Consider the following 13629-nt stretch of genomic DNA (forward strand, 5'->3'; position numbering starts at 1 on the left):
TAACAAACACACACACACACACACACACACGCTTACTGTTTTGTTTGTTTATTTTATTTTTAATATATTTTTTAAATACACACACACACACACACACACACACACTTACTGTTTTATTTATTTCTTAATTTTTAATATTTCATTTATTTTTATTTTTTTTTAAACACAAACACACATACACTTTCATTACTTTATGATTTAACTGTTTAATGAAATGTATGGGGCTGATTGTTCTTATGTTGTGTATATATGATGCTTTGGCAATGTTGTTATTACATTCATGCCAATAAAGCTTATTTGAATTGAATTGATCAAAGGGAGACACACACGGACACACATTCTCTCTCTCTCTCTCTCTCACACACATACACACACACACACACACACATACTTGGTCCTGTGTTCTGATTGGTGGACATTTCTTGATTGAAGTTAAGTGTACTGCATCCGCTACTACAACCACTACTACTGCACTAATTACTACTACTACTACCACCTGGTACTACTACTAAAAGACACAGGGACCGACAAACACACACACACACACACACACACACACACACACACACACACAGACTGTTCTCTTCATTGGGAACAGTTGGGTCTCTGTATCTCACAGTCTTATAGTCCACCTCTGTCTCTGTCTCACAGTCCGACTCGCAGTCTTTTAGTCCACCTCTGTCTCTGTCTCACATATATATACACACACACACACACACACACACACACACACACACCACACACACATACATACATACATACATACATACATACATACACACCCCTAAACCTACTGAAACTAACACAGAAAACCTACAGGTGTGCAAACAGCTTCAGTGTTAAACTAATCCTGGCCTGGTTTCTGAGAACCAGGCCTGGGAACAGAGATCACAGTTTAAGCCCACCACTGATACTTCGAGCAGGGGGAAAATCAAACACACTAAGTTAATCTACTAATTAGCAGCAATGCTAAGACAAACAATTCCACTCAAACACAGTCAACGTAATTACACGAGTGGCAACAAGGCAAGCTGATCACAAGAATGAGAGCTGCCTGGAACTGCAGGATGGCACCATATTTGAAGGGGGAGCGGTCTTGCTGGCAGCTACGGGATTAGAGGAAGTGGTGGAGCACTGCTCCAATCAGCATCACGCAACAGGCAGCTTCTGGATTCGAGGAAGTGAGGAGTGCCGCTCCAATTGGCATCCTCGGACGACAAACAGGATATAGGCGGGGCTGGCAGTGGCCAGACCAATCTTCAGCAAGGAGCCACACAGCCTGATCAGAATCTCACTACAAACAGTGGCAGTTAAACACATACAAACGGCGGCAGCCGTAACACTCCCACCCTTAAAATACAAACTGTAAGGTTTTCAAGTTACAACCACACAACCTCAGGAACAACTACAATCTAGATAATGCATCTGCAAATACATTCTCAGAACCTTTTTTATGGCGGATTTCTTAGTTGTAGTCTTGCATGAAAAGGGCCCACCGCATGAGACGCCGGTTATGGTTGTACATGCGGGTCAGAAAGACAAGCAGGTTATGATCAGTGAAAATTACAACTGGCAGAACTGGACCCAACATATACAAAATGTTTGAGTGCCAACAACAATCTCCCACTTTGAGGCGCCGGGGAACAGCAGGGCGCTCGTAGGGCGTTTCATTACTGTCCAGGAGGTTGAGAGGGAGTCTTTGGCTAGGGCATTGGCATTGTGCAAACGCTCGCGAAACTGACTGACAAAGTCAACACATTTTTCTCAGGGGAGTTACCGGACATCAGCAACTTATCGTGCTAAGTTTTAAGGGGATGTGTGACCAAAAACGAGCTACGCGGGGCTGAATCCTAATGATTCCTGGACAGCCTCACGAGCAGCAAACACTACAAATGGGATTCCCTTATCCCAGCTCTTCTCGGTTATAGCAATACTTACGAAGCATAGATTTTAATGTCTGGTGCCACCATTCTAAGGCACCCTGAGTTTCGGGGTGATACGCACTGGACACAACATGGTGTACATTTTAAGTTTCAAGCACCTGATTGAAAAGCCTGGACTGGAAATTTGAGCCTTGATCAGTTTGGATTACACGAGGGAGGCTGAAGGTGGAAAAGAACTTCGTCAACGCATTCATTACAGTGCTGGCCATTATTTTACGCAAGGGAATAGCTCGATGAAAGCGAGTGGTAGCGCACATGATGGTAAGCAAATATTCATTCCCACTCTTAGTTCGAGGCAAAGGCCCAACACAATCAATGATTACACGCTCGAACGGCTCTCTTATCGCTGGTATCATGTGTAGTGGTGCGGGGGGGATAGTTTGGTTTGGTTTACCTGCGATCTGGCAAACATGACAACAGCGGCAGTACTTAGCAACGTCAGATTTCAGCCCTGGCCAAAAGAAATGTCTGAGAATAACTTGATAAGTTTTTGCTACCCCTAAATGTCCTGACCACTTGCTCTCGTGTTACAGAACTGATGGTACATAGAGAGAACCATTACCTGGTATGTGGCATTCCAGTCAGAATTGCAACCTTGACAACTAGAGTGTCAATACAAAATTGTCTGTCTGAATTTATGTGTATGAATGTATATACACTCACCTAAAGGATTATTGGGAACACCATACTAATACTGTGTTTGACCCCCTTTCACCTTCAGAACTGCCTTAATTCTATGTGACATTCAACAAGGTGCTGAAAGCATTCTTTAGAAATGTTGGACCATATTGATAGGATAGCATCTTGCAGTTGATGGAGATTTGTGGGATGCACATCCAGGGCACGAAACTCCCGTTCCACCACATCCCAAAGACTATGGTGACTATGGGGGCCATTTTAGTACAGTGAACTCATTGTCATGTTCAAGAAACAAATTTGAAATGATTCGAGCTTTGTGACATGGTGCATTATCCTGCTGGAAGTAGCCATCAGAGGATGGGTACATGGTGGCCATAAAGGGATGGACATGGTCAGAAACAATGCTCAGGTAGGCCGTGGCATTTAAACGATGCCCAATTGGCACTAAGGGGCCTAAAGTGTGCCAAGAAAACATCCCCCACACCATTACACCACTACCACCAGCCTGCACAGTGGTAACAAGGCATGATAGATCCATGTTCTCATTCTGCCAAATTCTGACTCTACCATCTGAATGTCTCAACTCATCAGACCAGGCAACATTTTTCCAGTCTTCAACTGTCCAATTTTGGTGAGCTCTTGCAAATTGTAGCCTCTTTTTCCTATTTGTAGTGGAGATGAGTGGTATCCGGTGGGGTCTTCTGCTGTTGTAGCCCATCAGCCTCAAGGTTGTGCGTGTTGTGGCTTCACAAATGCTTTGCTGCATACGTAACGAGTGGTTATTTCAGTGAAAGTTGCTCTTCTATCAGCTTGAATCAGTCGGCCCATTCTCCTCTGACCTCTAGCATCAACAAGGCATTTTCGCCCACAGGACTGCCGCATACTGGATGTTTTTCCCTTTTCACACCATTCTTTGTAAACCCTAGAAATGGTTGTGCGTGAATATCCCAGTAACTGAGCAGATTGTGAAATACTCAGACCGGCCCGTCTGGCACCAACAACCATGCCACGCTCAAAATTGCTTAAATCACCTTTCTTTCCCATTCTGACATTCAGTTTGGAGTTCAGGAGATTGTCTTGACCAGGACCACACCCCTAAATGCATTGAAGCAACTGCCATGTGATTGGCTGATTAGATAATTGCATTAATGAGAAATTGAACAGGTGTTCCTAATAATCCTTTAGGTGAGTGTATGTGGTTTAATTTAGTTGTTTTTTGTAAATTGTTTTGCTCTGATATAGAATCTAACAGTATGAATCCAAAAAAATATGATCTTTAATATGTTACATAAATTACCAAAGAAAGGTCTTAAAATTGCCCATATTAATATATGCAGTCTTAGAAATAAATTAAGTGATTTAACAGATATACTACAACCAAATAATTTGCACATATTGGCAGTGTCTGAAACTCATGTAGATTCTACATTTGATGATGCAACTTTAATGATTGATGGATACAGCATTTTTAGGAATGATAGGAATATATATGAAGGAGGAGTTGCTATCTATATTCAAAATCATATACCTGTTCAAGTGATGCCAGACTTAATGTATTCTGGTATTGAAGTAATTTGGTTAAAAGTTAGTCTGAAACATCTAAAACCAATACTTGTAGGTTGCTGTTACAGACCTCCAAATGAGAATAGTGAATATTTGGACAAAATATGTGACATGTTAGATCATGCTAGTAATATGAATCTGGAAACTTACTTAATGGGTGATTTCAACATAGATTGGAATTCTTCTGACTGTCCTAGGAAAATCAAATTAATGAGCACAGCAATAGCATGTGGATTATCACAGATAATTAATAAACCGACTAGAATATGTATAAAAAAGGATGGCACTCGATCAGCTTCCTGTATTGACCACATGTTTATAAATAGACTACAAGTTTGCTCAAATAGCTTGGCAGTGCCAGTTGGTTTTAGTGACCATAATCTTATTGCAATTGTAAGGAAAACAAAAGTTCCTAAATCAGGTCCAAAAATAATAATGAAAAGGTCATTTAGAAGATTTAATCATTTACAATATGAAGATGATGTTAGAAATACAAACTGGTCAGAGGTAATTCTACAAAAGGATCCAGAGAAGGCATTTCAGCTTTTTGATCAAACTTTAATGAGAATTGTAGAAAACCATGCACCAATAAAAAAGTTTACTGTTCGAAATGTTAACACCCCGTGGTTGGATCAAGAATTAAAAGATCTTATGAAAGAGAGAGATCCAGCTAAACAAGCAGCAATTATATCTAAATTTAAATCGTAGCTTTAAATTCAAGAGTGTCAATGGTTCTAAAGTGTAATTACTTCTGATGAATTGTAAAAACAAACCACCTGGTGTTGACTACCTTGAACATAAGTTGCTTAAACCAATAGTTGCAATCTTTGCTCCTATTATTGCTCATATAATTAATTTGTGTTTTATGGATAATATATGTTTGCAAGAATGGAAAATATGTAAAGTAGTGCCAATACCTAAAAATAAGAAAATGCCTTTTTCTGGATCAAACAGTAGACCAATAAGTTTATTACCAATTCTTATTAAAATAATGGAAAGAATTGATTATGAACAGATTCAGTCTTATTTTATGAATAATGACTTAATTACAACCTTTCAGCATGCATATAGAGGAAAACACTCTACAGCCACTGCCCTGATTCAGATGGTTGATGACTGGTTCAAGGATATGGAGGAGAGGAAAATAATAGGTGTTGTAATGCTTGATATAATTGACCACGACTTACTGTTAAAAAAATTGGAGTATTATGGCTTTTCACGAACCGCATTATTATGGATGAAAAGTTATTTGTCAGATAGAAGACAGCTAGTTTATTTTAATGGAAGTTTTTCAAAGGAAAGGGTTGTGGAACATGGCGTGCCTCAAGGAAGTTGTCTTGGGCCGCTCCTCTACACAATCTTTACCAATGATCTTCCATCTGTTTTAGATAAGGCAAGCATCTCAATGTTTGCTGATGATTCCACTATATATTTAGCAGCAACTAATATTAGTGATTTAAATATAAAACTACAAAGAGAGCTACAGTTAGTGGTGGACTGGATAAGGAGTAACAAACTGGTTCTCAATGTATCTAAAACTACCTGTTTAGTGGTTGGAACTCCTTTTTCTTTACTTTATAAACCGAAACTTGAACTCAGCATAGAGCAAAATTCTGTTGATCAAAGAGAAGAGGCTAAACTTTTGGGAGTGATTATTGATAATAGATTGTGTTGGGACAGACATGTTCAGAAATTGTTAACTAAAATGGGTTATACTTTGTCTGTTATTAAAAGTTGTGCAAAACATTTTACACCACAGATTGTTAAACAAGTACTTCATGCTTTGTTTTTTTCACACCTTGATTATTGCTCTGTGGTGTGGTCAAATACTTCATCACTTAATATAAAAAAACTACAAGTAATTCAGAATAAAGCTGCACGTGTCGCTCTCTCATGTGGGTTTAGATCAAATGTTGACAAAATGCATGAAAGCCTTTTATGGTTTAAAGTTAAAAATAGATTGGTGTATTCACTAATGGTATTTTTATATAATGTTATAATAAATAAAACACCTTTCACTTTATATACAGAACTACTAATTACTTTAGTATTGATACACATCATTATCCAACGAGGCATGCATTAGGAGGTAGTTTCATTCTACCTAGAGTTAAAACAAAATCAATTTAACGTTCAGACATTTTATTTTAATTATGTTTTATTATTTTTTATTATTTTGGTGATCAGTGGCATTAATTGTACAATATGTATTTAAATGTGTAATGTCCTGTGCGTATAGTGTGTAATGTGATGTAATAAATTGTATTATAAGAATAGCTTTTAGCTTATGCTGAAGCTAATGGGGATCCAAATAAAACAAACAAATCAATAGCTACAGAAGGGGTCCATTTACGCACCAAAATGTCCTTCTCAACACATATAGGCTACTTTTTCACTGCTTGCTTTGTCAGCACTCACCACATTTGAGAAGCAGCTTCTTAGTGTCGGGTCAGCTCTCTGCGCAGTGCACAGGCGGCCACAGGTAACCATGTCTGGACTGGTAGTGTGCGCGGGCTCATTAGTTTTATCCTGAGCCGTTGCAGCGGGAATCTCAGTCCCTTTCTCCAGTTCTGTGTCCCCTGAAAAAGCTGACATAAGCAAACTATCTGACAATGAGACATCACCTCCATTTTTACGCGCTTGAGCGCGGATGACTACACTAACAGGAAATAGATTAGGATGTGGCTGGGTTATCTGTATTGACTCCACACACTGAGGGGAATCCAACACTTCCAGTGCGGGCGTCACTTTACCACCAGCAATGTCGTTACCCATTAACAGTACAATACCTCGAATTGGCAACGCAGAACAAACAGCTACAGGAAAAAACTAATGTTGACTGGATGTGGATGCGATGTCCCGCCTTAGGCATGTAACCCATCTCAATGCCCCGTAATATAGAACCATAACCGCATGCAGACTGCTCAGTAAATGGCAAGGCTGAAACAAGGATCACAGACTGAGAGCAGGCTGTGTCTCTCAGCACGCACACAGTGCTGATAAGCAGGCTCACCTGTTAATGACACAAGACAAACGGTTTGACAATGAAATATGCAGCAAAACTTTCATGGTGGCCAAGTTCAATGTTCGTGCATGACTCAACTTTGATTAACCCAACCCCTTTAGGCAGTAAAACATGGGAAGACTGCTCTTTCCGTGTAAGAGTTAAACAGTACACATACAAATGGCGGCAGCCGTAACAACATTACAGGCCCCTTGCTGGACCCCTGCAGTTTTCCTACAGGGCTAACAGGTCAGTGATGCATGTCAGCTTGGGACTGCATCCAATCCTGCAACACCTCGACTCTCTAGGGACATTAGGGAAGGATGGACTTCAGCTTGGTGTTCAACACCATCATCCCTGACATCCTCAGCACCAAACTCACCCAGCTCACTGTGCCCTACTGCTCTTCTCCCTCTACACCAACAACTGCACCTCAGGAGACCCATCTGTCAAACTACTGAAGTTCGCTGACAACACAGCGGTCATCTGCTTCATCCGGGACGGTGATGAGTCGGCCTACAGACGGGAGGTTGATCAGCTGGCTCTCTGGTGCAGCCAGAACAACCTGGAGCTCAAAACTGTGGAGATAACCGTGGACTTAAGGAGGAGCCCCCCGACTCTGCTCCCCATCACCATTCTAAAAAGCCCTGTGTCTGCTGTGGAATCCACTTTATCCCAGGACCTAAAGTGGGAGCCCAACACAAACACCATCATCAAGAAGGCCCAGCAAAGGATGGACTTCCTGCGCCAGCTCAGGAAGCTCAACCTGCCTAAGGAGCTGCTGATCCACTTCTACACAGCTGTCATCCAGTCTGTCATCTGCACATCCATCACTGTCTGCGGTTTGAATCTGCCACCAAAAAGGACAGGAGCAGACTACAACAGACAGTCAGGACTGTAGAAAAAATCATCGGTGTCAACCTGCCCTCCATTCAGGACTTATACATTTGTGACAGGGCTAGAAAATGCCTATGATTAAAGTTTAATGTTAGCTGGTTTATCTGAACTTCCATGCCATAGGCTACCATTTTATGGCCAATTAATCAGCTGATTGTCTCACCAACTGGCACGTTTATGTCCACATAGCAAAGCCAAAGCACTGGAGAATAACTTACATGACATTACAATCCAACAACATAGCCTAGTTTTTCTAGCAGGGCAGTAAAATGTGAAGCTGGCTGATCTGAGTTTTTATGCTGTAACTTACCGTTTTATTGCCAATTAATCATCTGATTGTCTCACCAACATTTCTGTCAACGACATATTTCTGTCAATGTTGCAAAGTCAAAACACACACTGAAGAATAAAGTTAATGCAATTACAATCCAACTATATATACAACATTGACAGGGGAACCACATTACCTCTATCAGTGATTATGACCAGCTTCTAGCTAACACTATCAAACAACCGTTTTCATATGCATCACTAAAGTTGGTAAGATGATTAATGACATTGAGGAAATTAAACAAATTCTAAAATCAGGATTGCTTATACTGACTTCACCTTGTTTTAATATAGAGAGTAAGAGAGAGTTATGTCTGAATCCAAAGTGGTCATGGAGCTAAAGGCAGTGAATTCCGCTAAAATGGTGAGTTGTTTACCTGGCACTAGGCCTTTGAGTTCGCTTGCAGTTTGAAATACTGTAGCTAAAGTTGTAAGGGTAGTAATACAAGTTGATAAATGTTTACATGCAATTCATGCAATTTTATTCACAATACTGCTAAGGTTAGTAAGGTTTCATAAAACTTGAATTAGAAATGTATTTTTTTCTAAAGGATGTAATTTCTGATGTATATGTACTTTTGAAACCTTATAGAAATTCATATACTTTTGAAACCTTATAGAAATTCATATACTTTTGATACCAAAGAAGAAGTGTAAGAACTGTTGTACAAGGAGATAGAGATTTTCATATTGCCTTATAGGTATACTAAAATATTAACTAATTTTATTTTATTTTTTTAGTAGCCTGTAGCAGTTCATTTAATCACTGAATGGTAATTGAGAGAAATGATCTGGCCTTATTTATAGGTCAGGTTTTGGTCAAGAGTAGGAAATATCATGCAGCTGAGGTCCATTCCCCGGAGTGATACAGATCCACGTGTTCCAGAAGTCCTCCCAGAAATTCATAGATTCACAGATTCCCAGTCCAGGTGGCTGAGTGGCGAGCCAACAGTGTTTGTGACTATGACTTCAGACGGCTTGGTAGGATCTTATTCTTCATCTTCATAGTGGTGCACTAACACAAACTCAAAAGGCCCCAAATGTTGAGAACTGAACTCTTGTCAACAAAGGCACGTGGAACCAAGACGAACTGAGCTAAAAGAAATTAAAAAGGTTTAATTTATGTGCACACTATTTTTTTAGTTTGTTATTTTTCATAACTGTTTTATATGTATGTACCAACCATAATCCTGTGTATTTAATACAATTCATTTATCCTGGTCATTGTGGTGTCTTTATTGACATTCAATTCTCAGGCTCCTAACAATTTAGCTTCTTCTGATTCTGGTACAAGTTCACATAAATCACAATCTGTAGGACTACTCCAGACTATTACACCAATGTACATTATTACTACATTGAAATGAGAGTTACACTGGCTAATTAACTAGTTTAGTAGCTAAGCTAACAAGCTAATGTTATGTGCATACCTGCTAATTATTTTGCGGCTATTTTGAGTGCGGCTAACAGACGGTAGGCAGACTGCTAGCAGTGACAATGGCAGCAGCCACCTGTCAGTCAAAGCAACCACACCCCTAATAATGCAGAACTTTTTGGCTCAATATAATTTAAACAGGTGAGTTATACAAAAATTCACCCCCTCACAGTTGTCATGAAGGGCAAAATTAGCTATATACACTAAAACCATCTTTTGTACCAGGTTGTAAACATGTTTATTTCTGCTGTAAAGTGCATTTTAACATGGGGGTCAATTGACTCCCTTTTGGAGCCAGCCTCAAGTGGCCACACGATGAATTACAGTTTTTGTTAACATTACGCATTCACTTCACCCAAGAGCCTGGATGATTGCCATCCCCTCTTTCTCTTGTTTCCACATCTCCTGTCTCTCCTCAGCTGTTCCTATCAAATGAAGGCAAAAGGCCTGAAAAAAATATTTTAAAGGCTCATTATACGGTTTTGTATTTCTCTGTAATGTGGTTCAAATCCAACAGTCTGGTACTCTAAAGTACATATATGTGCCATTTATTCTTATAAAGGATCCTTTCAACTGGTACTGCAGTTTATTGCACTATTATTATTTTTTGTTCACTCTAACCTTAGAATTCTGCTTTAAAAATGTTGTGCTACTACTGACAATTTTATTCTTCTCCAAGGACAAATTAATCATTCCCACTGATGTTTATTCAGTTCCTGCAAAAGAACATTGATGAATGTGTATTGTGCCCATCAAAGATACATAATGAAGGTTGGTAAAACCTATGTGAAAGCTGCACTGCACTGAATGAGTTAGCCTTTGTGTACCTTTAACTACGATTTTTCCCTCCATCTGTGCCAGCACAAGATGACATTTTATGAGAACAGGCAAAGCTTGCAATAAATAAACTTTAAAATTACATGTGTACAATGAACATTCAGGTTATTTTTTGCTATATTCTTTTCCAGATCTGACTGTGGTGTGATATTTTTATATTAATAAAGTACAGGGATAGGAACATGTCCATATTTGCTCAGACTGAGGATACCAGACATCCATATTTAATCAAAGAGCCACTGTGCTCTGTTTGCCCATCTTGCCGAAGCAGAAGCAATTTGTCATACTTTGCAGGAGATAGGTCTCAGTCCGAGCTTCAAACAGAGACAATGAGAAGTCTGACCTAGGTCTTTTATTATTTCACAGAACCATTTTTATGAAGCATTGAGTTCAAAGGTACAATCGCTTCTCCAAGGGAGGTTTTTCCACTATGTGACAGTATAATCTATTAACTGAAGACTTTGAAGTTTGCAAAAGTCCTGATTCTGACCTCTCAAAACCGTATACCTATGTTTCTTGTGCGCAAGGAAAAAATAGAGCTTGTTACATATTACTGAAGGCCCAACTTGCATTCAATCATTTCATAGCATTGCTGTGAGTCATCCTTTTGAGTCTTTGTTCATGGTACTGAAAATAAGTGTGATGGAGCATGTAAAGAAAGGAGTGTTTATGGAGCAGCTTTGGAAAGAGGCAAGAAACAGCCAATTACCTGCAAGAAGGAAATATTGGTCTCTGTGTTCCTCCAAGGCACTTTGAGATAAAGAAATACAAAAAAATGAAATACAACAGTTCAAAAATTTAGACAAGAAAAATGAATCGATTCAAAAAGGTTCTGGCTTTAAAGCTGTAAATCTCTCATATTGTGTTCTCACCACACAATGTAATATTATTTTACACTATAACTAGAGTATCTGTAATATTGTGCTTCCATTAGGGACAACAACTGCAATTACTGAGCACAAAAGCATTCATTATCCATTATTATACACATGCAATGAATGGAATGGTTATGCTTCAGGTTAAGGAATCACAGGTCAGGAGTGGCTTTGTTATTGTATGCATCTGAAGCACACCACTGGTTCGAAAAACTCTTCCAGAAAAAATGGACTGTATTTTGTACAGTGCTTTGATCCTTTATGGTAAGTTTCTTGTTCAAGGACACTTCAATTGAACCACCAACCTTGAGATTAATGGAACATCACCCATCTGGCCCAGCCGTAGTGAAAGTTCTATTTCGTATAGACTTCGCCCTCGAAGGCTATCACTATTGGGTTTACCCCTTCCACGCCTGCGTGGCACTGCCAATTTTAGTCTACGCCCACCCACAGCGTGGGCCTCTCCTACGTCCCCACCTTGTATATATACAATGGTGAGACCCAGCCTTCGGCTCCCTATTTCCTTCAGCACTGAGCTTGAAGTCTAAGAGCATAGAAGACAGAAGAAGAAAAAGAGTAATCTGCCTGCAGCGAGAAGAACGATGTCTTCCTACCTGCTGGCTAGAGTGGGGCGAGGCAATGCCACTTCTGTCCGGCTGTGTGACATCTGCAAGACGGTCTTCATCCTGCCGGGGGATCTCCACGCCGGACGGGCACTCACCCCCGAGTCACACTGCCCGTACTGTGCTTTCCTCTCCACCGAGGAGCGTCAACGCCGGGCGGATAACTTCACCGTCCTCGCCGAGGAAGTGTGACAGCCCACACACTTGCTGGACGAAGCGATGGGGATGCTGTTGCCAGAGGAGCAGGAGTCAGACGACTCCGCCCTCTCCCCCCACAGGTCCCCCAACCGCTCTCCTCTTCCCCTGTTCCAACCTCCAGACATAGACACAGCCTCGAGGGGGCTCTCTCCGGCAATGTTTCCATCCCGCTGTCCGCCATCATACAGCGGGCCTCCGCTCGTTGCCACCTGCTCGTTCCCCCGGTCCAGGAGTTCGCCCCACTGGATGAAATGGCCGATGTTCTTGCCCTTAGCCAGCCGGCTAAGCGAGATCCGGTCTGGCTGCGCTCCCCCCCGATTAAGCGGCCTCCACCTACATTCCCATCACTAAGGTGGAGGGCTTCTCGGATCTGGGATTTCCCCCAGTCCCTCCCCTAGAACCTTCCCTCACCACCTTCTTTGGGGTTAAGGCAGGCCAGGTGGCGCCCGGATGGCGCCCCGTCCTGGCCTCCCAGGCAGCACAGTGATTGGGCCGCATTGCCGACAGAACCCACCAATGTGCCTTCCAGAACTCCGCCTCCGCCAACAATGTAGCCCTCATTGCGTCCTCCTTCACCAAGCTGGCGGCTAACTCCACCACCAGGAAAAAGAGGAGATTAGCAAGGGGGCTAGTGCGCAGCTCACCGAGTGCGCCGCCTCAGCCGTCACAGCTGCCCGGATGGCCGTCTGGCAGACCCAGATCCACCGGATCCTGTGGCTCCAGCAGTCCGTCGTCCCAGAGGCTACGAGGAAAGAGCTGGTTGAGGCCCTGGTGAGCCTGGACGGGCTTTCCGGTCCCTCTTTGACACCGCGATGTCCGCGGCTCAGGAAGCTGAGAGCATCAGGCAGCATGTGGGATGGACACGTCCTCCTTCTCGCCCTCCCGCCCCCGACACGACCTGCAGAGAGACCGCCAGTGACACGACCGACTCAAGGCTGCTGCGGCTTCAGCTCCTTATGTTGTTCCCTGTCCCACTCCACCGGCGGCTGCCCCACCGGCGCAGCGCCGTGCTCCCAAGGCTCCGGCTGTGGCCTGCTCATGGTCCAACCCTCCTGCGCCGCCCTGGGAGGTGCCAATGACATTTTGGGGGGGAAATGTGTGTTTTCTGTGCCTGTTCTGTTTGCGGTTGTTTGAAACCCAAACCGTTTTGAAATAAAACACAAACAGAGCCCTAAAGAGCTTTTTCCTGGGCCCGTTGCTGTCTCTGCCGAGTCAGTGGCCGCCTTCTTACACATTTCCTCCACACTACATGGACCGACTGCGGCTGGCCAGGCAGCCTTCACGC

This window comes from Micropterus salmoides, unplaced genomic scaffold (genome assembly GCF_014851395.1).
Source record: "Micropterus salmoides isolate LMB-PRFRI ecotype aquatic unplaced genomic scaffold, ASM1485139v1 Ms_hic_scaffold_1, whole genome shotgun sequence".
Lineage (NCBI taxonomy): Eukaryota > Metazoa > Chordata > Actinopteri > Centrarchiformes > Centrarchidae > Micropterus > Micropterus salmoides.